General features: G+C 42.7%; 1 protein-coding gene and 1 pseudogene across 1 annotated transcript in view; one reads left to right on the top strand and one right to left on the bottom strand.

Annotated features, from left to right (window-relative positions):
• Positions 1-4,781: 4,781 nt before the first annotated feature.
• Positions 4,782-21,938, bottom strand: LOC135529169 (cryptochrome-1-like; annotated as a pseudogene).
• Positions 21,939-22,594: 656 nt separating this feature from the next.
• LOC135539717 (DENN domain-containing protein 2D-like) overlaps positions 22,595-24,271 on the top strand; it is a 31,752-nt gene continuing 30,075 nt past the window's right edge. Inside the window, exon 1 of the mRNA XM_064965780.1 lies at positions 22,595-22,982. The gene's annotated coding sequence lies outside the window, so the exon portion shown is untranslated. The remainder of the gene's footprint in view (positions 22,983-24,271) is intronic.

Below are 24,271 nucleotides of genomic sequence, written 5' to 3'. Positions count from 1 at the left end.
TAAATATTCACCTACTTTTGGAAAATCTTCCTCTCTGATTTGTCATCCAAAGGGTCCCAGCTATAACATGTGTTGTTTTGTTAGATAAAATCCTTCTTTATATCCCAAAAAGTCAGTTTAGTTGACGCCATGAATTTGAGTAATCCACTCGTTCAACATGCAGAGAAAGGAATCCAAATATCTACCGCTAAACTTTGTTTCAACAAGTCAAAATACATTTCTATTTACACCTCAGATACCATAAAATGTAATAAAGCTATAATATTTCTTACGGAAAGAAGTATGTTTAATAGGAAACCGATTTTAGCAGGTGCGTAATGTCTTCATGGCGAGCACATACACACATTTCCAAGACTGTTGTTTGCTTTGGAAGTTACAAGCCTGAAACCTTGAACATAGACTACTGACATCATGTAGAAGCCATAGAAATTGCATCCTGGGAGCTAGAATTCAGTATGCCCCTATACTTGCCATTGTAAGAGCATGGCCTAAAAAACAAAATCATTCTGGTTGGTCTTTCTTTGGATGTTCTCCTACCATATCTATTGTGTTATATTGTCCTACATTATTTTAACCTTTCTACAAACTTCAAAGTGTTTTCTTTCCAATGGTACCAATTACATGCATATCCTGGCTTCAGGGCCTGAACAACAGGTAGTTTACTTTGGGCATGTCATTCAGGCAGCAATTGAGAAAAAAAGGGGACTAGCCCTCAGAAGTTAACTGTGCCTCGCTGCTCTGTCTGTCTTTCTCCCACTTCCTGTTGAACACGGAATGAGAAAGAGCTCGGTTTTGTTTGTTTGAGAGGTCCAGGACCTGAAGAACAGTTTGCAGTTCTCCTAGGGTCAGACTAAAGATAAATCAGATCTCGAGGGATAATTAAGGCGGAACAACATGGTTGTGGACGGAATTGCAGAATCTCCACATGAGACCTGGACGGAGTCTGAGGCCAAAGTGAGGGAAATGATCTCTGAGAAATTGAAGATGAACCACAGGAAGATTGAAGTGGAGCACGCCAACAGGCCTGGAAAACCCACCACCGGCCCAGGTGATAGGCCCAGGCTGATAGTGGTCAAGTTCCGGAGGTTCAAGGACAAGGTATCTGTTCTGGAAAGAGCCAAGAACTTGAGAGGAACGTATATCTTCTAGAACGAGGACTATCCTGAAGCTGTGCGTCAGAAGAGGAAAGAACTGATCCCAGCCATGAAAGCTGCCAGAGCGCGTGGGGACATTGCATGCATCCGCTATGATAGACGCATTGTCCACCCTCCCTCCCAGAAGCCTGGAAGGGATGAGAAAGCCAAGCCTATGGGTTCGTAGCCTCAACTCTGCAGCTCACACACACACACCAATTGATTAATGGACTTCAGAATGTATATATTTTTCTCTTGCTTTGTCTGCTCTTTTCAGTATTATGTCTTTCTCTGATAAGCTACCCAGGAAAGGGCTGAAAATAGCCCATAATAATATATGTAGCCTCAGAAATAAGGTTAATGAAATCAATAACTTGCTAACATCAGATAACATTCATATTCATATTAGTTATTTCTGAGACTCACTTTTGATGATACATCAGTAGGAATACAAGGGTATAACATCTATAAAAGAGACATAAATGCTTATGGGGGGACGTGTTGCTGTACATTTTACAAACACTACAGGAACAAGATCATCCACATGTATCATTCACATTTTTACTAATACTGTAGAACTTTGTTCTAAAGCTGTATCCGTACCCATTGGATGCAGTGATCACAATATAGTGGCTATATCCAGGAAAGCCAAAGTTACAACAATGGGCCTAAAATAGTATATAAGAGATGATACAAACGATTTTGCTCTGACTCTTATGTGGATGATGTTAAAAATATTTGTTGGTCTGATGTGATTATTAAGGAGCATCCAGATGCTGCATTTGATGAATTTATGAAATTGCTTCTTCCAATTATTGATCAACATGCACCTGTTAAGAAACTGACTGTTAGAACTGTTAAGGTTCCAAGGATTGATGAGGAATTGAAAAACTGAATGGTTGAAAGAGATGGGGCAAAAGGAGTGGCTAATAAGTCTGGCTGCATATCTGACTGGCTGACTTACTGCAAATTGAGAAATTATGTGACTAAACTCAACAAAAGAAGAATAAACTTTATTATGAAGCCAAGATCAATGACAAAGAATGATGGGAAAAAAAGCTTTGGAGTACTTTGAATGAAATTATGGGCAGAATGACAAATCCAGCTCCATCTTTCACTAAATCAGATACCTTCTTCATCACAAAACCATTTGATGTTGACAATTATTTTAATGATTATTTTATTGGTAAAGTGGGCAAACTTCGGCAGGAAATGCCAACAACGAACAGTGAACAATTGTATACATGCATAAAAAAACTAATAATGAAAGAAAAGCAGTGCAAGTTTGTATTTTGTAAAGTTAGTGTGGAAGAGGTGGTAAAATAAGTGTAATCTATCAATAATTTAACTTAGATGGAAAGCTACTGAGGATGGTAGCTTACTCTATAGCCACTCCTATCTGTCATATTTTTAATCTGAGCCTAGAGGAAAGTCTTTGTCCTCAGGGCTGGAGGGAAGCCAAAGGAATTACGTTACCCAAGACTGGTATAGCGGCCTTTACTGGTTCTAACAGCAGACCTAAGTTTGCTGCCAGCTCTTAGCAAACTGTTGGAAAAAATTGTGTTTGACCAAATACAATGATATTTCTCTGTAAACAAATTAACAGACTTACAGCATGCTTATAGAGAAGGGCACTCAACATGTACTGCACTGACACAAATGACTGATGATTGGTTGAAAGAAATTGATAATAAGAAGATTGTGGGAGCTGTACTGTTAGATTTCAGTGCAGTATTTGATATTATTGACCATAACCTGTTGTTGAAAAATCGTATGTGCTATGGCTTTTCAACCTCAGCTCTGAATCCAGGATATGGCAATCTATCTATGTAATGATCGTTGTTGGAAGGTGCAGCGACCAAGGTGCAGCGTGGAATAATAACAAAACGATCGTGCAGCTTTGTAGTGCAAAAAGGCTACAATACAAAAACAAGATCCCACATACAACAGGTGGAAAAAGGCTGCCTAAATATGATCCCCAATCAGAGACAACGATAGACAGCTGCCTCTGATTGGTAACCATACTAGGCCAACCTAGGAACGAAAAACTAGAATGCCCACCCTAGTCACACCCTGACCTAACCAAATAGAGAAATGAAAGGCTCTCTACGGTCAGGGCGTGACAATCAAATATAACTCAGAGGGTTTTCTTTAATGGAAGCTTCTCTAATGTCAAAAATGTCAAGAGTGGTGTACCGCAGGGCAGCTCACTAGGCCCTATACTCTTTTCTATTTTTACCAATGAGCTGCCACTGGCATTAAACAAAGCGTGTGTGTCCATGTATGCTGATGATTCAACCATATACACATCAGCAACCACAGCTAAGGAAGTCACTGAAACTCTTAAAAATAGTTGCAGTCTGGTTTGAAATGGGTGGCCAATAATAAACTGGTCCTGAACATCTCTGAAACTAAGAGCATTGTATTTGGTACAAATTATTCCTTAAGTTCTAGACCTCAGCTGAATCCGGTAATGAATGGTGTGGCTGTTGAACAAGTTGAGGAGACTAAATTACTTGTCATTACCTCAGATTGTAAACTGTCATGGTCAAAACACATTGATTCAATGGTTGTAAAGATGGGGAGAGGTCTAGCCATAATAAAGAGATGCTCTGATTTTTTGACACCACTCTAGTTTTGGCTCTAGTTTTGTCTAATCTTGATTATTGTCCAGTCATGTGATCCAGTGCTGCAAGGAAAGACCTAGTTAAGCTGCAACTGGCCCAGAACACGGCCGCACGTTTTGCTCTTAATTTACTCTTAATTGTCTCTCTTGGCTAAGTGTTGAGGAGAGACTGACTGCATCACTTCTTTTTAAGAAACATTAATGTGTTGAAAATCCCAAATAGTTTACATAGCCAACCTACACACAGCTCTCACAGACACACTTATCCCACCAGACATGCCACCAGGGGTCTTTTCACAGTCCCCAAATCCAGAACAAATTCAAGAAAGTGTACAGTATTATATAGAGCCCTTACTGCATGGAACTTCCTTCAGTCTCATATTGTGTGTATGCATTGATATGTAGGCTACGTGCACCTTTAATTTTTTTAAATGTAATTCTGTCCTTGAACTCTTCTTGTCTATTGATGTTCTGTATTATGTCATTCTGTATTATGTTTCATGTTCTGTGTGGACCCCAGGAAAAGTAGCTGCTGCTTTTGCTACAGCTAATGGGGACCCTAATAAAATACCAAATACCAAAATATCATTATTGTAATGTATCACAAACAGGTATACAAAGGTAGAAATATGCAATATCCTTATTTTAATGAGCTCCGTCCCCAAACAAGAGCACGTTTTGTTGGTCCAGACCAGACAAAATCTGAACCAATCATATAAGTTTGTATTTCACAAGTTTGGACACCACAGTACGAATACATTTTTAGGACGGAAAATGTTTGAAAAATATATGTATTCGTTCATTTCTCGAAAATCTTGACTTGTTGCTTTAATTTGAAACCCAATTTGACATGCTCTTATGAATTTCACCTTGGTGCTCACGGGTCCTTTAAGATGGAAATGCCCAGTACAAGCAACAATCTGAAAAAGGGAACTAGTAGCTTTAACAGTAGTTATGGTAAAACATTTTTTACAGAAACAGCATCGTACCAATGATGCAGCAAGCCTGCAACAACACTTTGGCTATGGCCATCTAGGGCTCATAGACTTAGAGGGGAAATACTTCCTGAAGACACACAAAGAGAGAGACATGAATCACAAGGCTGAAATATAAATCTGGGGTTTGAGAAAGTGTGTGTGTGTGTGTGTGTGTTCAGGAGCCCTACCTGAAGTATTCTCCGTCTGTGCATCACCCAAAGAGTACAGGGCAGAAGATACGTGTGGACTGGTGGAAGAAGGCACTGGCAGACAGCCACATCCAGTTCCCTGCATTTAAACTGTAGTCTGCATCCAACAGGTGCCCCTCAAACACCTGACACACAGAGGGCACAGGGAGATGCAGAGAGAAGCACAGTCAGCTACTGGAGGAGCACACCAACAACTGTAGACACCTTGCAAAGTGACTGATTTTAGAGCCAGCAGCAATGCTGCCCCACTTTTCCTCATTTTTGGTACCTTGATGCCCTCCTCCCTGTTGATCCACAGGTCTCCCCACTCCTCCCTACCCATCCTTCCACCTATACCTTGATGTCCTCCTCCCAGCTGATCCACATGTCTCCCACACCTCCATCCCTACCTTCATACCTCCCTCCTTACCTTCATGCTCTCCTCCTAGCTGATCCACAGGTCTCCTCTGGTCAGAAAGCAGGCCACAGCGTGTCTGGCCAAGTGGTGGATACAGCCCTCCTGCCTCCGCTGAGTCATGATGGCGTTGATCCAGGTTAAGCCTGTCTGTTCCTGGGGGAGGGAGACGGGGAAAAGGACAGGGGTGTCATTGACAATCACACATGTTGTCTGAATGTTCATTTATCTGAGTTAGTGCAATTGAAATAAATTCAGGTCTTCAAAATCAACATCTAAAACGAATGAATCTATTGATAATGCAGCCACTGGGGTCGATCTACTTCAGAGTGGATTCACATGATTAAAGGGATAGTGCAATATTTACTACCCAGAGTCAAATGAACTCATTGATACCATTTGTATGTCTCCGTGTGTAGTTTAAAGAAAGTTGAAGGTAGTTTCTGGTGCCATTGCTAACTAGCGTTAGCACAATGACTGGAAGTCTATAGGAACAGCATGCATGGCAAAATAGCCAAAATGTTTCACTGTCCCTTTAAATATGAATTGGTAGCTGTAATAAAGTACCTGGCTCTCAATGTGTCTCTGTAGCAGTAGAGGCTGCTGGGGGAGGACAGCTCATAATAATGACTGGAATGGAGAGGATAGAATGGCATCTAACCATGTGTTTGATGTATTTGATACCAATTCCAACAAATCCACTCCAGCCATTACCATGAACCGTTCTCCCCAGTTAAGGTGCCACCAACCTCCTGTGCTCTGTAGCCTCATCAAGGCATGGCCCTCTCCTCCAGGCCACAACACATCTGGCTGCACTTCAATGCCCAGATCCTCAACAGAGGGAACCCTGTGCTAACCTTCACTGTACTCCTCAGCTGCCGGGGAAGGGCACGTCCTGCAAGGGAAACATAATTATAACGTTACCACAATACAACAGGGAAGGACACTTCCTACAATACAAGGGAAACATCCATACAATGTTACCCCAGTACAAATATAAATAATGTTGGGCAGCCGTGAGTGTTATTGGATCTGTTTCTATTCTGCTCCCTTTTCCTTTTTTCAAACATCTGTCTTTAGCACAGCCTGGAGGACACGACTGCAGTGTCACAATATTTATTTTTGTTTTCCTCCAGCCTATAACGATTGTCTAGTTTATTCCCCCTCTCCCTGGACGACAAACCCTTTCATGTTCATGTTCAAGCCCTCTCCGTGTTCCAAAGCTTCATTTCCAGCCAATAACAACAGACAATAGGTCTAAACAGGGCTTCGAGCCAGTCTTCAAGGCTCTTATCCCTATTCACTTTCATACTGTACAGAGAACAGTGGCACCTGTTCACATCACAGGAGAAAAGCCTGTATGTCTCCCCAGAACACTGCTCCCAGATCACATCAAACAGCAGCAGACCAGCAGGGAGTAGGGTTTTGCTGTGCTTTTGATGGCCTGACTTATTAGCCACTGGCCTGACAGAGTTAATCTGCGTTTGACTGGGTCACAGGGCCTCAAATATATAGCACACATGCACACATAAAACAAAACACAGAGATCACTGCTTTGAAGCTTGAACAGCTGGCATTTATTGTAGATTAGAGCACTAATGGAACAAACAGAGTGCTCCCACTGAAGCACACACACAAAAGGCACCGGCAGGGTCAATCTCAGGTTATTTCTCAGTCAACTATCTCTTTAGAACATATGGACACACCCATTCCTTCCTTGGCGGGCGAGTTTACCCAACACAAGCAATCTGGCTGCAGAGAGAGGCATCTGTTCCCTCAGTGACTCAATGAGGCACACACGGAAATAACAACAGAAGCTGTGCCCAATCAACACTATCTATTAATGCCATAATTAGCATACAATTAGCACAGGGAGAGAGGTTTTAATTCTCTATTATGGCAAATGGTCTTTTGGATTAAATTGTCCTACTTAGATCAACATATTGGTTGATTATAGTAGAGGCTGTCTAATTAACTGGCACGCATTGTGTTCGCAGGAGAGGACAGTGGAGAGAAATTAGGCTCTCTGTGTGCTGCTGACTGAAGCTCCCAAAGGGACCAGATCTCATACCACAATCAGAACAGAAGGAATCCCTGCAGCATATGACCCATAGAAAATAACATTAAACTGTCTGTGTACCCTATTCTTCTTTATCCCATTCCTGTTGGTGCTGAGTGGGGAACATGGAAGGTTTTATGGTGGCAACTGAAAACTGCACTTACTGTGTGACTTCTTAGTACCTGCTCAGAAAATCTCAAGTGCTTACATGTTGACTACCCGAGATGTATGGCAAAATGTAGAGCCCACATTCTGGCTTGATCTAGGTATACACTCCATAAGCGTGTCATTTTTTACACTAAGTGCTCTACTTTAACAAACCCAACACAATGGTAAATCTTAGCACTGGCGGTAGAGTTATAGGTTTGGGGGGTGTCAGAAATATTTTAGCCATTTTTACCATTGGAAAGAAAACACTTTGCAGTTTGTAGAAATGTTAAAATAATGTAGGAAAATATAACATAATAGATATGGTAGGAGAAGATCCAAAGAAAAACCAACCGGAATTATTTTTTGTTGTTGAAAGACCATCCTCTTAGAAATGCAAGAGTAAGGTCATTGCTCCCTGGAGGAAATTCCTATGGCTTCCACAGGGTGTCAGCAGTCTATGTTCAAGGTTTCAGGCTTGCAAATTTAAAAACTATTAAAAAATATCAGTTTTAGTAGTGGGACACAGTGTTGTAAATTCATGTTTGCGTGCGCCATGAAGACATTACGCACCTGCTAAAATCGGTTTCCTATTGAACATACTTCTTTCTGAAAAATAAATAATATAGTTTGATTACATTTTAGGGTATCTGAGGATTAAATAGAAATGTATTCTGACTTTAGGGGTAGATTTTCTGATTCCTTTCTCTGCATATTGAATGAGTAGATTACTCAAATCGATAGCGCCAACTGAACTGACTTTTTGGGATATAAAGAAGGATTTTATGTAACAAAACAACACTACATGTTATAGCTGGGACCCTTTGGATGACAAATCAGAGGAAGATTTTCAAAAAGTAAGTGAATATTTAATCGTTATTTGTGAATGTATAAAACCTGTGCCGGTGGAAAAATATTTTGATGTGGGGCAACATCCTCAAACAATCACATGGCATGCTTTCACTGTAATAGCTACTGTAAGTCGGACAGTGCAGTTAGATTAACAAGAATTTAAACTTCCAGCCAATGTAAGACACTTATATGTACATAAATGTTTAAAATCCATAATATTTATGATTATTTATTTGAATTGCGCTCCCTCCAGTTTCACCGGAAGTTGTCCCGCTAGTGGGACAACGATCCTTAAAAACGTGCTCCATGGCTAAATATGTGGTTGCTTCAAGTTGTGTATTGACTGTCTTTTATGTATTGCGTTGTCATCAACTCCAATTCAAATGTTAGTCCGTTATAGCCTAGTTCGTTAACAAGCCTGACCAATATTCGCTAAAAGGTTTTGAACATGTTTGCAGTCCACATTGTTCTAAATGCATGGCTTCAATATGGAAATACATTGTTAAACATAGGCTAGAGTATTCACCTTGAAATAGGGGCTAGGCCTTCTGTAAATAGCAGTCTGGACACGGATATGCTAAACTTACTCATTAAACAAGATTCAATTATTGTTTATTGCTAAGACCTAAAAATATGTACGTTCTCATTATAAAACCAATTAAACGAAAAAATTGTCTGTTTTTAAACTAACAACAATATTTCTCAATAGAATCGAGTCAGAACTTAATCTTAACTTGATTGTTCTTTGTCGCGGATCATTTTTCTGTTGCTTCAGGAAATTCAAATGAGCCTCAAGTCTTGAGTCCCTGAAAGAGCAATTATCTTTCTCTCCATGGAGTCATTGGGATCAGGGCTTGTTATCAAAATAATTGTCTCTCTCGCTCGCTCAAACGCTAGGTCTCGGTCCTATTACTGCAACACTAAAATGTGCAAAAATGGATCTGAAATGCAGCCATACACATTAACAACCGTCGTTTTAAAAATACAAGTTAGATATTGGTCTAGTCTACGACATACAAGTGTCAAGTGTATCAAAATTCAATTGTGGCCTAGGTTGGTCTAGTGGTTAGAGTCAGCGTGGGTTTGATTCCGGTCCACACCCTTCTGGCACAATTAACTCAGTCCCCCCCGATTGACTTGATTCCTTTACACATTTAAAATATGGACAGTCTATGGATTTAACCCCCGTTCTGTCAGGACCCGGTTACGAACCTGGGTCTCCGGAGTGAGAAACAGTCACTTAACCAACTGAGCCACGAATAGTCAGCAGAACCCAGAAGATGAGGCAGACACAGCAGTACTTAAGACGGTGTATTTAATAAAGTAAAAAGGAGAAGTCCTTCAATACAAAAAATGGCAAATCCAAAAGGTGGTAGGAATAGCACAAAAAAGCCTCAAGAGATACTCGAAAACAAAAACAGAATTCCACAAGAGCATCCACCGGAAACGACAAGAATACACAGAACACTAGGGCTGGGTGCTAACATACAAACACAGAGCACAGAACTGAGGGAAACTAAGGGTTTAAATACAATCAGGGGAAACGAGGCACAGGTGCAAATAATAATGGGGAACAAGGGAAAAAACATAAGGTCAAAAAGCACAATGGGGGCATCTAGTGACCAAAACCCGGAACAACCCTGGCCAAATCCTGACACGTTCTTGATAAGAAATGACCATACCAGACACTTTTGTCTAAATAGGAAACAAATTAATTAGTAACAATAAGCTACGCCCACAGCTTCTATTCATACAAAGTATCGGATAAATTGCCACAATAGATTTGACGTGGTAAACGAGGAAACACTTTATGTATATTGTACAGAATGCTTGCCATTTAGATAAATCACCCTTATTCTGTTCCAAAGGGACTAAATTGTTCTGACATCCAGTGGAACAGCCACAATACTAAAGGATTACTTATCCTATCCTAGGTATTCCTTGGATGAACATATCTTGAAAGACTTTGGTTGCAAGCAGGACTAACGTTGGTAACACTGACATCTTTTAGCGAGCTTCAACTGGAAGCGGTAATGAGGTGAACAATAATGGTTACAATTGAGATCAGACGGGAGATGACAAGTGCGAGCGAATTTAGCACGCACAGTTTAACGATCAGATGTAGATAATCTTGTGCCATTGATGCATAGCAATGATAGGAGCCTCTTCTGAGACCATGTGAGTTCATTTTCCTTATGCCAACCGCGTGGCCGCGTTTCAATAGGCGCCTTGCTATTTGATTATATTCCAGTAGGCTACATTCTGTAGGCCATCGTTAGCCTATCCATTGATACATTTAATCATTTTAGTCAAAAGGTGTGAAAAACGATAATAGACTAGCCTACTGTTTGTGTTTCCCTGGCTGAGTTGATGAGCTGACTATGCAGGCCATCAGTTGATTGACAGATGTAGGCCGAATGTCAGCGGGGTGGTACGATAAACTTTCCTCCAGTGTGGATGCTCGCTTAACATCCTTATCATTTATGTTTTATAGTTAGACTATGTATAATTTGTCAATATAATTATGGGCTTTGGATGCTGGATTGAAAGCCTGTATTGTGTGGCGTTAATATTTATAAAGTAATATTTATATTTGTAAAGCTGTCAAGCTTTACAAGCTGGGCTCCCCTGCCTGTGCCATTAAACCCCTACAACTCATCCAGAACGCTGGTTCGCAGCCCGTCTGGTGTTCAACCTTCCCAAGTTCTCTCACGTCACCCCGCTCCTCCGCTCTCTCCACTGGCTTCCAGTATCCCTTCTTTCTTTTCTCTCCAAACTCTTGAACGTGCCGTCCTTGGCCAGCTCTCCCGCTATCTCTCTCAGAATGACCTTCTTGAAGCTCGCATCCGCTACAAGACCATGGTGCTTGCCTACGGAGCTGTGAGGGGAACGGCACCGCAGTACCTCCAGGCTCTGATCAGGCCCTACACCCAAGCAAGGGCACTGCGTTCATCCACCTCTGGCCTGCTCGCCTCATATCCTACAAGCTGAGGAAGTACAGTTCCCGACAACTCAGCCCAGTCAAAACTGTTCGCTGCTCTGGCCCCCAATGGTGGAACAAACTCGCTGTTGGCTGGGCTCCCTGCCTGTGCCTCCCTCATCCAGACGCCAGGACAGCGGAGTCAATCACCACCTTCCGGAGACACCTGAAACCCCACCTCTTCAAGGAATACCTAGGATAGGATAAGTAATCCTACTCACCACCACCTCCCCCCTTAATGATTTAGATGCACTATTGTAAAGTGGCTGTTCCACTGGATGTCAGAAGGTGAATTCACCAATTTGTAAGTCGCTCTGGATAAGAGCGTCTGCTAAATGACTTAAATGTAAATGTAAATGTAAGCTGTCAAGATGTTCATGCACTTGAGCCCATCCAAAGACGATTTCGTTGATCTGTGACACTTTTCTTTGATGTCCAAATTATTCGACTATTCGTTTCACTTCTTGGAAACATTTAAATAAACTCAATGAACTTGTGGGCCTAATGTGGCTTTAGGCTGGTCACTAAATGGCCCAGCACTCACGAGGCTCAGAGCTAGGGGGCGCGCTGTTTATACCACCGGGTCACGGCGGTTCACAATGCTCAAGCAAGGACTAAGAATATTATGAATACTGATGACCCAAACCATAGCCCTGACCTTAAGCACTGAGTGCCTAAACTGTTAACCTTCAAGTGGTTTCTGTTTTTACCCTGTAACCACGCGGAATTAATGCATCAAAAATAGACGTTCTTTCATGAGTCAAAGGCCAGTAGGATGGATTTGAACCCATGCCGACACTGGCATATGTGTGCTGGGTTCAGTGGCTGTAACCGCAAGGTCACACAGGCACTAAGGCAACCAAAGTAATGTAACATATTGCTTGCCTTCAACACATAATAAAACAATTGATACAAAAATTAAACAGATTGTCCCTCACGAAAAATACATCTACCCCCTGCAAATATGTCAATTTATTATAATCTAAATAGAATTCACACGAGATACGCATGTAGCCTACATAAGGTACAATGTAGCTACAGTACTGCAATGAATACAATCATCGCTTCCACCTGCCCCCTGGCAGCGATTCTAAATATTTCTTCAGATATTAAAATCCTCCTGCTGCAGGATTATTTTCCTCCTGCAATGAAAGAGGTCAAATTAAGATCTGACATCTGTAGGCCTAAGGGCTCTTCGGCAGGAAGCATGAATGTTTGTCCTATCATTGAATATAGTTTATTAAATATTATAAACTGTGTGGTTCGGGCCCTAAATGTTGATTGGCTGAAAGCCGTGATATATCAGATCGTATACCATGGGTATGACAAAACAACCATTTTTACAGATCTAATTATGTCGGTAACCAGTTTATCATAGCAATAAGGCACCTCGGGGTTTGTGGTATATTGCCAATAAACCATGGCTAAGGGCTGTACCGAAGCACTTGCTGTTGCATCGTGTGTAAGAAAAGCCCTTAGCTGTGGTATATCGGCCAAATAGGCCTAGTTATAACAAACATGTAGCCAATCAGATTTTTTTTAAAATTGTATTTAACATGGAAACATTTGTCAACACACGTGTTCGAGCCATGGACAATTGAACATTTGCCAAACATTATAATAAGAATAGCCTACCATCGCCGTAGATATGGCCTGTTAGTGACTTTGTCACGTGAAACGTAAACAAACAAACAGGACAATAGTCTAGGCTACAAGCAGATTCAGCACCACGGACAGCCATCGGTATTCCCCCGACTTGACAGATCCAATAGGTGAAAGTGGAAGATGCAAATTTTTTAACAAGATGATAAAGGAAAAACAATAATCGGTCTATTGTAATAACTTGATGCTCCTAAACAGACTTCCTACAGTCACTGACACCTTTCATTCAATGACTATTCCACTTAAAGGCCGAATGAAGCCCAACTTTTCAAGCTGCATGGACACATTGTTTTTTCTAAAATAACGTCCAATATTGAAAACTGGAATATGTATTTATAAAGCCCTTTTAACATCACCCGATATGTCACAAAGTGCTATAGAGAAACCCAGCTGTAACGGATCTCGTCCTCCTCTTCTGAGGAGTAGCGAGAAGGATCGGAGGACCAATGCGCAGCGTTGTAAGTGTTTATAATGTTTAATCAAACACAACACTGGAACAAAACAATAAACGTGAATAAACGAAACAGTCCCGTGTGGCAACAAGCACTGACACGGAAGACAAACACCCACAACTCAAAAGTGAAACAAGGCTACCTAAGTATGATTCTCAATCAGGGACAACGATTGACAGCTGCCTCTGATTGAGAACCATACTAGGCCGAACACAGAAATCCCAAATTATAGAAAAACGAACATAGACAACCCATCCAACTCACACCCTGACCATACTAAAACAAAGACATAACAAAGGAACTAAGGTCAGAACGTGACAGTACCCCCCCCCCCCCCCAAAGGTGCGGACTCCGGCCGCAAAACCTAAACCTAGGGGAGGGTCTGGGTGGGTGCCTGTCCGCGGTGACGGCTCTGGCGTGGGACGTGGACCCCACTCCACCATAGACTTTGTCCGCCTCAGTGGCCTCTTTCGAGCGGCGACCCTCACCGCCGACCTCAGATTGGGGACCCTAACAATGTGTCCCGAATGGACGGGGGATTCCGGCAGCGCCGGACTTGACGGGAGACTCCGGCAGCTCCGGACGTGCGGGAGACTCCGGCAGCGCTGGACGGGCGGGAGCACCTGTAGGGAGGGGACGGAGAGACAGCCTGGTGCGGGGGGCTGCCCCCGGAGGGCTGGTGTGTGGAGGCGGCACCAGATAGACCGGACCGTGGAGGCGCACTGGAGGTCTCGAGCACCGAGCCTGCCCAACCCTACCTGGCTGAATGCTCCCCGTATCCAGGCCAGTGCAGCGAGGTGGAATAGCCCGCTCTGGGCTGTGCTGGCGAACCTGGGATATCATGCCTAGGTGTGGTGCCATGTACACCGTCCCGAGGAGACGCACTGGAGACCAGATACGCTGAGCCGGCTTCATGGCACCTAGCTCGATGCCCACTCTAGCCCGGCCGATATGAGGCACTGCAATGTACCGCACCGGGCTATGCACACGCACCGGGGACACCGTGCACCTCACGGCATAACACGGTGCCTGCCCGGTCCCTCTCTCTCTCCGGTAAGCACGGGAAGTTGGCGCAGGTCTCCTACCTGACCTCCCCCCAAAACATTTTTGGGGCTGCCTCTCGGGCTTCCTTGACCACCGTGCCAACTCCATTCTCCGGTAACCCTCCTCACATAGTTCCAGAGAATCCCAGGCGGGCTCCGGCACTCTTCCTGGATCAACCGACCACCTCTCTATTTCGTCCCATGTTGTAATATAGTCCAGATCTCGCTGCTGCTGCTGCTGCCCGTTACCACGCTGCTTGGTCCTTTGTTGGTGGGTGTTTCTGTAACGGATCTCGTCTTCCTCTTCTGAGGAGGAGTAGCGAGAAGGATCGGAGGACCAATGCGCAGCGTGGTAAGTGTCCATAATGTTTAATCAAAACACAACAGAACACTGGAACAAAACAATAAACATGAATAAACAAAACAGTCCCGTGTGGCAACAAGCACTGACACGGAAGACAAACACTCACAACTCAAAAGTGAAACCAAGCTACCTAAGTATGATTCTCAATCAGGGACAACGATTGACAGCTGCCTCTGATTGAGAACCATACTAGGCCCAACACAGAAATCCCAAATTATAGAAAAACGAACATAGACAACCCACCCAACTCACGCCCTGACCATACTAAAACAAAGACATAACAAAGGAACTAAGGTCAGAACGTGACACCAGCCTAAAACCCCAAACAGCAAGCAATGCAGATGTAGAAGCACGGTGGCTAGGAATAACTCCTTAGAAAGACAGGAACGTAGAGAATAACCAGATTATGAGAGGTGACCAGTCCTTTTCTGGCTGTGCAGGGAGGAAATTATTACAGTACATGGCCAAGATGTTCAAGACGTTCATAAATTACCAGCAGGGTCAAATAATAATAATAATCACAGTGGTTGTAGAAGGTGCAACAGATCAGCACCTCAGGAGTAAATGTCAGTTGACTTTTCATAGCCAATCATTCAGAGTTAGAGACAGCAGGTGCAGTAGAGAGAGAGAGTCGAAAACAGCAGGCCCGGGACAAGGAATCACGTCCGGTGAACAGGTCAGGGTTCCGTAGCCGCAGGCAGAACAGTTGAAACTGGAGCAGCAGCACGACCAGGTGGACTGGGGACAGCAAGGAGTCATCAGGCCAGGTAGTCCTGAGGCATGGTCCTCTGAGAGAGAGAAAGAGGGATAAAGAGAGAAAGAGAGAGAGAATTAGAGGGAGCATACCTAAATTCACACAGGACACCGAATAAGACAGGAGAATTACTCCAGATATAACAGACTGACCCTAGCCCCCGAGAATCCCAGTGGAGGCCGAGAATCCCAGAGAGGGGAACCGGCCAGGCAGAGACAGCAAGGGCGGTTTGTCACCCTTCATGTCGTTTGTTGACTGTTTTACTGCTCGTGATATTTTAATAAAACATTGGTTATAGGCTACTGATTAGACTACTGTGTGCCTCTGCTGGCAAAATGGAAGCCATAACCAATTGTGTTACTGTCAAGACTGCCAAGATTGGCTCACAGTTTTAAGAACACATCTCAAATATTTCCACCCCTCTCACCTCAGCGGAAGCGAGCTGATATGACAGGTAAATTCCGAACCCTGGCACCAGGGTTGAAAAATAGCTCGCTTTTACAAGTCGAAATTGCCAAAGATTGCCCATTTGAGCAGAAGTAATAAACTGTACTCACTGGAAGTCCTGAGCTGTGATCTCCTGACAGTTTTGTCTGGCTCCCCCAGATTGGACAGGACGTGTAGAAACTTCTTGTATGTCAGAGGTGGTTCCCCTTCCATTGGCCTTCAATATCCTACAGTGGGGAGAGAGAGGGGAGAGTGAGAGGGGAGAGAGGGATAGAGAGGGGGAGGTATGGAGAGGGGGGAGAGAGAGAGGCCAGAAGACAAGCAAGGAGGGTTTACAGTTGGAGATACAAAGACACACGCACACATACACAGCCAAGAAGAAAAGCAGGCATTGAAGTACTTTGCTTTCAAACACTCACCACTGTGACCTACCTCTTGACATAATAGAGTGTGTGTGCCACGGTGGCATGTATTTTGAGTCCCTGCTCCCTGGCCATGATGCGGTGCTGCTGGTCCAGCTGGGTGTTGTGGGGCTCTATCTCAGTGTCTATGCTGAGCTGGGTGGTGCCCCACTGGGCCACCAGATGCATCACTGTCCCCTGGTAGGGCCCCTGGAGCACATACAGCCTGGTGCCCATGGCCTGGAGGCTATGGTGGAGGTCTTCCAGACACTGCAGGGCCAGGTAGAAGAACACATCAATATGATTTCAAACCAATCTGTGAGTACCGACCACTCATTTTCCAGTTATGTTGGTGCATTTGTTGCTATTAACGTTTCTAGAGACCAACTAGTCCCTTTCATAACATATTGAGTTTCTTACAGAAAAAGACAAGTACGGGCAAAGGACAATTCCAAACAATCAATTCATTGGTTATTACAGTGTAATTACCATGTAACCATATCATTTCTAAAATACCTGATAATGTTTAGCCTGGGTACCAGTCTGTTTTGCCATCTTTCCACTCCTTGCAGTTCCTGTCATGCTAAACATCTTTGGCGTATGTCACAGAGTACAAGGAGTGGAATGTTAGCAAAACAGACTGGTACCCAGGCTAGGTAACTGTATGTGCTACTATAAGACCTGTATCAGGATACCCAAGTTATCCCACTGATCTGCAGGAGGAATCTCCAGCGCACGGCCCCAGTGCACATGTCCAGGATGAACACGTGGTACACACACACACTGCTGACTCCAGGGCCTCCAACCGGGACAGGTTGTCATGGAGACGCAGGCCCTTCTGGAACAGGTGGATGATTCAGTGTTGGCTCATGGTGTTATAGTTGGATCTGGTTGGCTTCTTATGCAAACACACAACAGTGTGTAGGCTCAGCGACAATCAAGCTCTTGATTAATATCTGTAGGAGAGGAGGTAGAGGAAAAGAGTTCAATACTAGCACTTTATTTCCAAGTTATCTGAATAAAAAGCCATATGCATCAGAATAGATAAGGAAGTGCCCCCAAAAAGGTAGGAGACCAACAGACTTTAGAGGTTAGAGTGGCAAAGAAAAGATGCTGTATCATAAAAGAATAAAGGGAACATTTTTGGCAGATCAAAGAGATGGGACATGACAATGACTAGTGCTCCAGAAAGTGTATAATTTCTTAATCTACACTGCCTTCAGAATGTATTCACACCCCTTTACCTTTTCCACATTTTGTTGTGTTACAAAGTTGGATTAAAATGTATTTAATTGTATTTTCTTGTCAACCATCTGCACAAAATACTCTGTAATGTCAAAGTGGATGAAAAATTATAACATTAGTTTAAAAAAAAGACAAATTATAAATACACTACAGTTCAAAATTTTGGGGTCACTTAGAAATGTCTGTTTTTGTCCATTAAAATAACATGAAATTGATCATTAATACAGTGTAGACATTGTTAATGTTATAAATGACTATTGGAGCTGGAAGCGGCTGATTCTTTATGGAATGTTTGGGGTCACTTAGAAATGTCCGTTTTTGTCCTTTAAAATAACATCAAATTGATCGTTAATAGTGTAGACATTGTTAATGTTGTAAATGACTATTGGAGCTGGAAACGGCTGATTCTTTATGGAATATCTACATAGGCGTACAGAGGCCCATTAACAGCAACCATCACTCCTGTGTTCCAATGGCATGTTGTGTTAGCTAATTCAGGTTTATCATTTTAAAAGGTTAATTAATATTTAGAAAACCCTTTTTCAATTATGTTAACACAGTTGCAAACTTTTGTGCTGATTAAAAGAAGCTATAAAACTGGCCTTCTTTAGACTTTAAATGCATCAGCATTTGTGGGTTCGATTACAGGTTCAAAATGGCCAGAAACAAAGATCTTTCTTCTCAAACTCGTCAGTCTATTCTTGTTTTGAGAAATGAAGGCTATTCCATGCAAGAAATTGCCAAGACACTGAAGATCTCGTGTACTACTTCCTTCACAGAACAATGCAAACTGGCTCTAACCAGAATAGAAAGAGGAGTGGGAGGCCCCGGTGCACAACTGAACAAGAGGACAAGTACATTAGAGTGTCTAGCTTGAGAAACAAATGCCTTACAAGTCCTCAACTGGCAGCTTCATTAAATAGTACTGTCAAGTTCTGACCTTGGTTCCTTTGTTTTTGTCTTTGTTTTAGTATGGTCAGGGTGTGAGTTGGGGTGGGCAGTCTATGTTTGTTTTTCTATGTTGTTTTTTAGTTCGGCCTAGTATGGTTCTCAATCAGAGGCAGCTGTCAATTGTTGTCCCTGATTGAGAATCATACTTAGGTAGCCTGGGTTTCACTTTTGGTTTGTGGGTGTTTGTTTCCGTGTGAGTGTTTGGGCCACACGGTACTGTTTCGGTTTTGTATATTCACGTTGTCATTTATTGTTTAGTGTACTGAGTTTTAATTAAACATCATCTGAACACTTACCACGCTGCGCTTTGGTCCGATCCTTACTCCTCCTCAGACGAAGAGGAGCAAATCCCTTACAAGTACCTGCAAAACACCAGCAAGCTAGACAAGCCGTCATCGTCATGAGTCACGTCGACAATCTACTGGAAAATCCTTTTCAATCCTTGTCAAATAAAGAGAAATAATAGATAAAACGTTTCCGTGTTCATAAACATTGGACATAAACATTACACAACAAGTTGGAAATCGCAAATTCAAAAAGTGGTTTGGAAGCGCTGCAAATCAATCACTATTTTGCTTCCCCTACCTGCTATTCGGTGGAGAGGGTGTGTGGTCCAGGTCTGGGTTTAAGAGTATTTTTCCTAAGCATAAAAGGATAAACATTCACATTCATAACCATGGGCCAGAAAAGGTTGAATACATTGGCCATGCTATCAATCCAGTATGACTTCTGCCGTGTTCAATACAACTGGAAACTCAGCACTGGGAAATCTCATACTTCAGTGAGTTCAATATAACCGGGAACTCACTGGGGAAATACGTTTTGAACAAACATCCAACTTGGAAATCAAAGGCGGGAACTTGGGCCTCTTTCTAGAGCTCCGACCTGAAGATCACTGACATGATCACTGATTTGACAATGTTTATTTCCGACTTCCCAGTTGTCTTGAAAGCACAATAAATCCACAGAATGCCAGACTTTGATGACAAAGTTTCACAACAAAATTTGACCACAAGAAGGACCGCCGCGCCACCTTCCTGTTCAAGTGAGCACAGGTCAGTCCCAAAAAATTTATTGTATGCTGCTGCATAAAATAGGTAATATGCCAGGGAGTTATGTATACTGTGGCTAAGAAAGTAATACTAAGTGCATGTTGTGTAGTAAGCTGTTAGTAGCCCATGAGCATCACCCTAATTATTTGGTCCTTTTCTCCCTGATAACTTAGCTTACTGTTCTGACATGGTGGTGCACATATCAAATCAAATCAATTTGATTTGTCACATGCTCTGAATACAACAGGTGTTGACTTTACCGTGAAATGCTTACATGGAAGCCCTTAACCAACAATGCAGTTCAAGAAAGAGTTAAGAAAATATTTACTAAATAAACTAAGGTAAAAATAGTCAAATAAAAATAAACACAATAAAAATAACAATAACGAGGCTATATACAGGGGGCACCAGTACCGAGTCAATGTGCGGGGGTACAGGTTAGTCAAGTTATTTTGTACATGTAGGTAGGGGTAAAGTGACTATGCATAGATAATAAACAGCGAGTAGCAGCAGTGTATAAACAAAGGGAGGGGTAGTGTGTCAATGTAAATAGTCCGGGTGGCCACTTGATTAATTGTTCAGCTGTCTTATGGCTTGGGGGTAGAAGCTGTTAAGGAGTATTTTGGTCCTAGACTTGGCGCTCCGGTATCATTTGCAGTGTGGTAGCAGAGAGAACAGTCTATGACTTGACTGACTGGAGTCTTTGACTATTTTTTGGGCCTTCGTCTGACACCGCCTGGTATACAGGTCCTGGGTGATAGGAAGCGTGGCCCCAGTGACGTACTGTGTCGTTGTGCCCTCTTAATGGGGTGGCAGGGTAGCCTAGTGGTTAGAGCATTGGACTAGTAAGCGGAAGGTTGCAAGGTCAAACCCATGAGCTGCTTGAAACATGTAGGTATTACAGACACAGCCAGCAGTTGAAAATGTCAGTGAAGACACTTTCCACTTGGTCCGCGATTACTTTGAGTACACGTCCTGGTAATCTATCTGGCCCTGCGTCTTTGTGAATTTTGACCTGTTAAAAGGTCTTTCTCACATCAGCTACCAAAAGTGTGATCACACAGTCCTCTGGAATGGCTGGTGCTCTCATGCTTGCTTCAGTGTTGCTTGCCAAGAAGCGAGCATAAAAGGCATTTAGCTCGTCTGGTAGGCAAGCGTCACTGGGCAGCTTGAGCCTGGGTTTCCCTTTGTAGTCTGTAATAGTTTCGAGCCCTGCCACACCCAATGAGCGTCAGAGCCGGTGTCGTAGGATTCAATCTTAGTCCTGTATTGATGCTTGCCTGTTTGATGTTTCGTCTGAGGGCGTAGCAGGATTTCTTATGTGCATCCATATTAGTGTCCCGCTCCTTGAAAGCGACAGCTCTAGCCTTTAGCTCGGTGAAGATGTTCCCTGTAATACATGGCTTCTGGTTGGCATATGTACGTACGGTCACTGTGGGGATGAGGTCGTCGATGCACTTATTGATAAAGCCGGTAACTGAGGTGGTATACTCCTCAATGCCATTGGATGAATCCCGGAACATATTCCCGTCTGTGCTAGCAAAACAGTCCTGTAGCGTAGCATCCGCGTTATCTGACTACCTCCGTATTGAGCGAGTCACTGGTACTCCCTGCTTTAGTATTTGCTTGTAAGCAGGAATCAGGAGGATATAATTATGGTCAGATTTGCCAAATTGAGAGTGAGGGAGAGCTTTGTATGCATCTTTGTTTGTGGAGTAAAGGTGGTCGAGAGTTTTTTCCCCTCTGGTTGCACATGTGACATTCTGGTAGAAATGAGGTAAAATGGATTTAAGTTTGCCTGCATTAAAGTCTCCGGCCACTAGGACCGCCGCTTCTGGATGAGCATTTTCTTGTTTGCTTATGGCCTTATACAGCTTGTTGAGTGCGGTCTTAGTGCCAGCATCGGTTTGTGGTAGTAAATAGATGGCTACAAATAATTTAAACGAGAACTCTCTTGGTCGATAGTGTGGTCTACAGCTTATCATGAGGCACTCTACCTCAGGCGAGCAATACCTCGAGAATTCTTTAATATTAGAAATCACACACCAGCTATTATTTACAAATAGACACACACACCCCGCCCACCGACTTACCAGACATAGCTTCTCTGTCCTGCCGATGCATGGAATACCCAGCCAGCTCTATAGTATCCGTGGCATCGTTCAGCCACAATTCACAATTCATATTCATAATCGTAGATCCTCCATCCTTTTATTTTCCAGTGATTGCACATTGGCCAATAGTACAGATGGCAGTGGAAGATGTATTCAAGAGTAACAAGTACCTTTGGTTGTCAGGGAAAATGTATGGAGTAAAAAGTACAGTATTTTATTTAGAATGTAGTGAAGTACAAGTAAAAGTTGTCAAAAATATAAATGGTAAAGTAAAGTACTTTACACAACTGATTTGTGTAATTGGACAGGCTCACAGTAACCTGCATTCCTATCATATATCCTCGTATTTTCCACCAGGGGGAACAATTGCTCTAAAAAGTCTCAAGATGACCCTATTCGCCCTTGCTGCTCTGATATTAATTGACAGTCTTTGACCCATTAGCATGACTAGAAAATTATGGTTGGAGGGAGACCTGAACACAAAAAAAAAGTCAGCCAGGAACATGAGAAACATAGCCTAGGCTACTTGTTGACTGTTGTATGCATGTCAAGTAATATGAGAACATACATGAGAAATCAGTCATGGCACCAAGATCAATATTAGGCCCATACCTTCTCATCATATTCAAAGACTGCTAGAGGGAATGACAAATATAAGACAATAGGCTTCCAGGAGCAAAGGAAAAGAGCGTGTCAGTCCCCTCCCCTTTGGCCACGCACCTGACGTAAGTGATGGTGTCTGTAAAATGTTTTTTTATTGTCGCCTAGATAACCTGTACTTGGTTATTTTTTTTCAATAAATATACCTAACAGGCAACTCACGCGACTCCGGCAACCAAAGTAACTAATCTAGTTTCTGGAAGATAAAGAGAAAGGAGTCTAGCTGTCTTCCACCAGTGTCCCTCCAGTTCACCCGCAGAATGCGGCACATCTTCCACTGAGGTGGAATAGAAACCGTTCCAGGAAATCGATTACTTGTGCCACCCGCTCTTTTCCAGTTGGCAACGGAACGACGGGCTGCGAGGTTGCTTGTGAGTTTGGTTTGGAAGAAGACCTACATTGAAGAGCAACTAAAATGTTTAGGGGAGTTTAGGTTACTTATTGAAAGATTCTGCGAAAAGTGAGTATTTGCTATTGATATACTGTTGTTTCGTTTTTCTTGCTGTAATTGTTGTATACTTAAGGTTTCTTCTTTTTTTGATTTCCCGATGAATTCCAGAAGGCTAAGAGCATTCTTAAACACAGATAGGCTACACTTTTTCACATCAGTTTATATGGATTATCCATGTCAGTACAAATCATTCGTTATAATTGGCTATAAAGCCCCACAGTTGATGTGTCACAATACCCATAAAACGGGAAATAGTTCCAATCGTTTTTCCAACATCCATTTTCCCATAGAGAATTTGTTTTGCGTAGGCTTAACCTGGCGTGACGTTTTGATAACCATTTAAATCTCTATTGTAAAGGTGACATCAATATATTCAGCTCTATTTATGCTTCAATTCGAAAATGTAGTTTTTATGGGTATTATGACTCATACTGTGGTACTCCATAGGCCTATATTTTCTGTACTCAGCAATACTCCAACTGTTAGCAATTGCGTATGGTCTCGTCTTGTTGCAATATTGCCAAAATCACTTCGTTGTCATGCCTGGAGGTCTGGAGAATGTTGTATTGGAAAACCAGTTTAAATGGTCCTCTGTCTACCAGCTGCAAGATTTGATTGGATGGTACATTTCAAAAACTTTTCCCCCACACACCTGTTGCAGGGGATGGTATGTGTTCTGTTAGTCACTGTATTCGGACCAGGTAGGACACATTTTGTAGGAAGTTGTTCTGTATGCTAGCTAGTTTTCAAAATGGAAGAAAATATGGACAAACATTTTGCCAACTAGCTAGCATACATACTGGCAAGCCCTATTGATGCCAGATGGCGCCGTCATCTTTACGTCGTCTGTCAATTGCGCCATCTGGCGGCAGCAGGGGAACATCTGGGCTATTCCACGGTAACGAAAATGGGCCGAGACTCAGATTTTTTCACTGAAAAAAAGTGTGCCAAAGAAAACATTGATTTCAAAGTTTAACACACAACTCCATGCAGAAGGACTACTTTTAACAATTGACACAGACATTTACAAAAACACATTTACTGGAAGTACTGTGCAGAGGCATGTTTGGTGACAGAATTTCGGTAAAACCTCTCTCCGTTTTTGAAGCAATGTTTTCCCAAGAAGTCTGTTAAATATCTGCTCTGAATTAAGATTCAAAGATGTCTGCCGAAAGAATGGGGAAGAATTGAAAACATCTCCTTTTTTGTTATTGAACTACAGTGAAGTAGATTTACACCCGGTAACAGAATTGCGGTAGTGGAATTTCATCATGGATCCCTGAACTGTGCTACATAGA

Source organism: Oncorhynchus masou, chromosome 5 (assembly GCF_036934945.1).
Source record: "Oncorhynchus masou masou isolate Uvic2021 chromosome 5, UVic_Omas_1.1, whole genome shotgun sequence".
NCBI classification, from domain to species: domain Eukaryota; kingdom Metazoa; phylum Chordata; class Actinopteri; order Salmoniformes; family Salmonidae; genus Oncorhynchus; species Oncorhynchus masou.
This window is presented reverse-complemented; position numbering and strand designations above follow the sequence as displayed.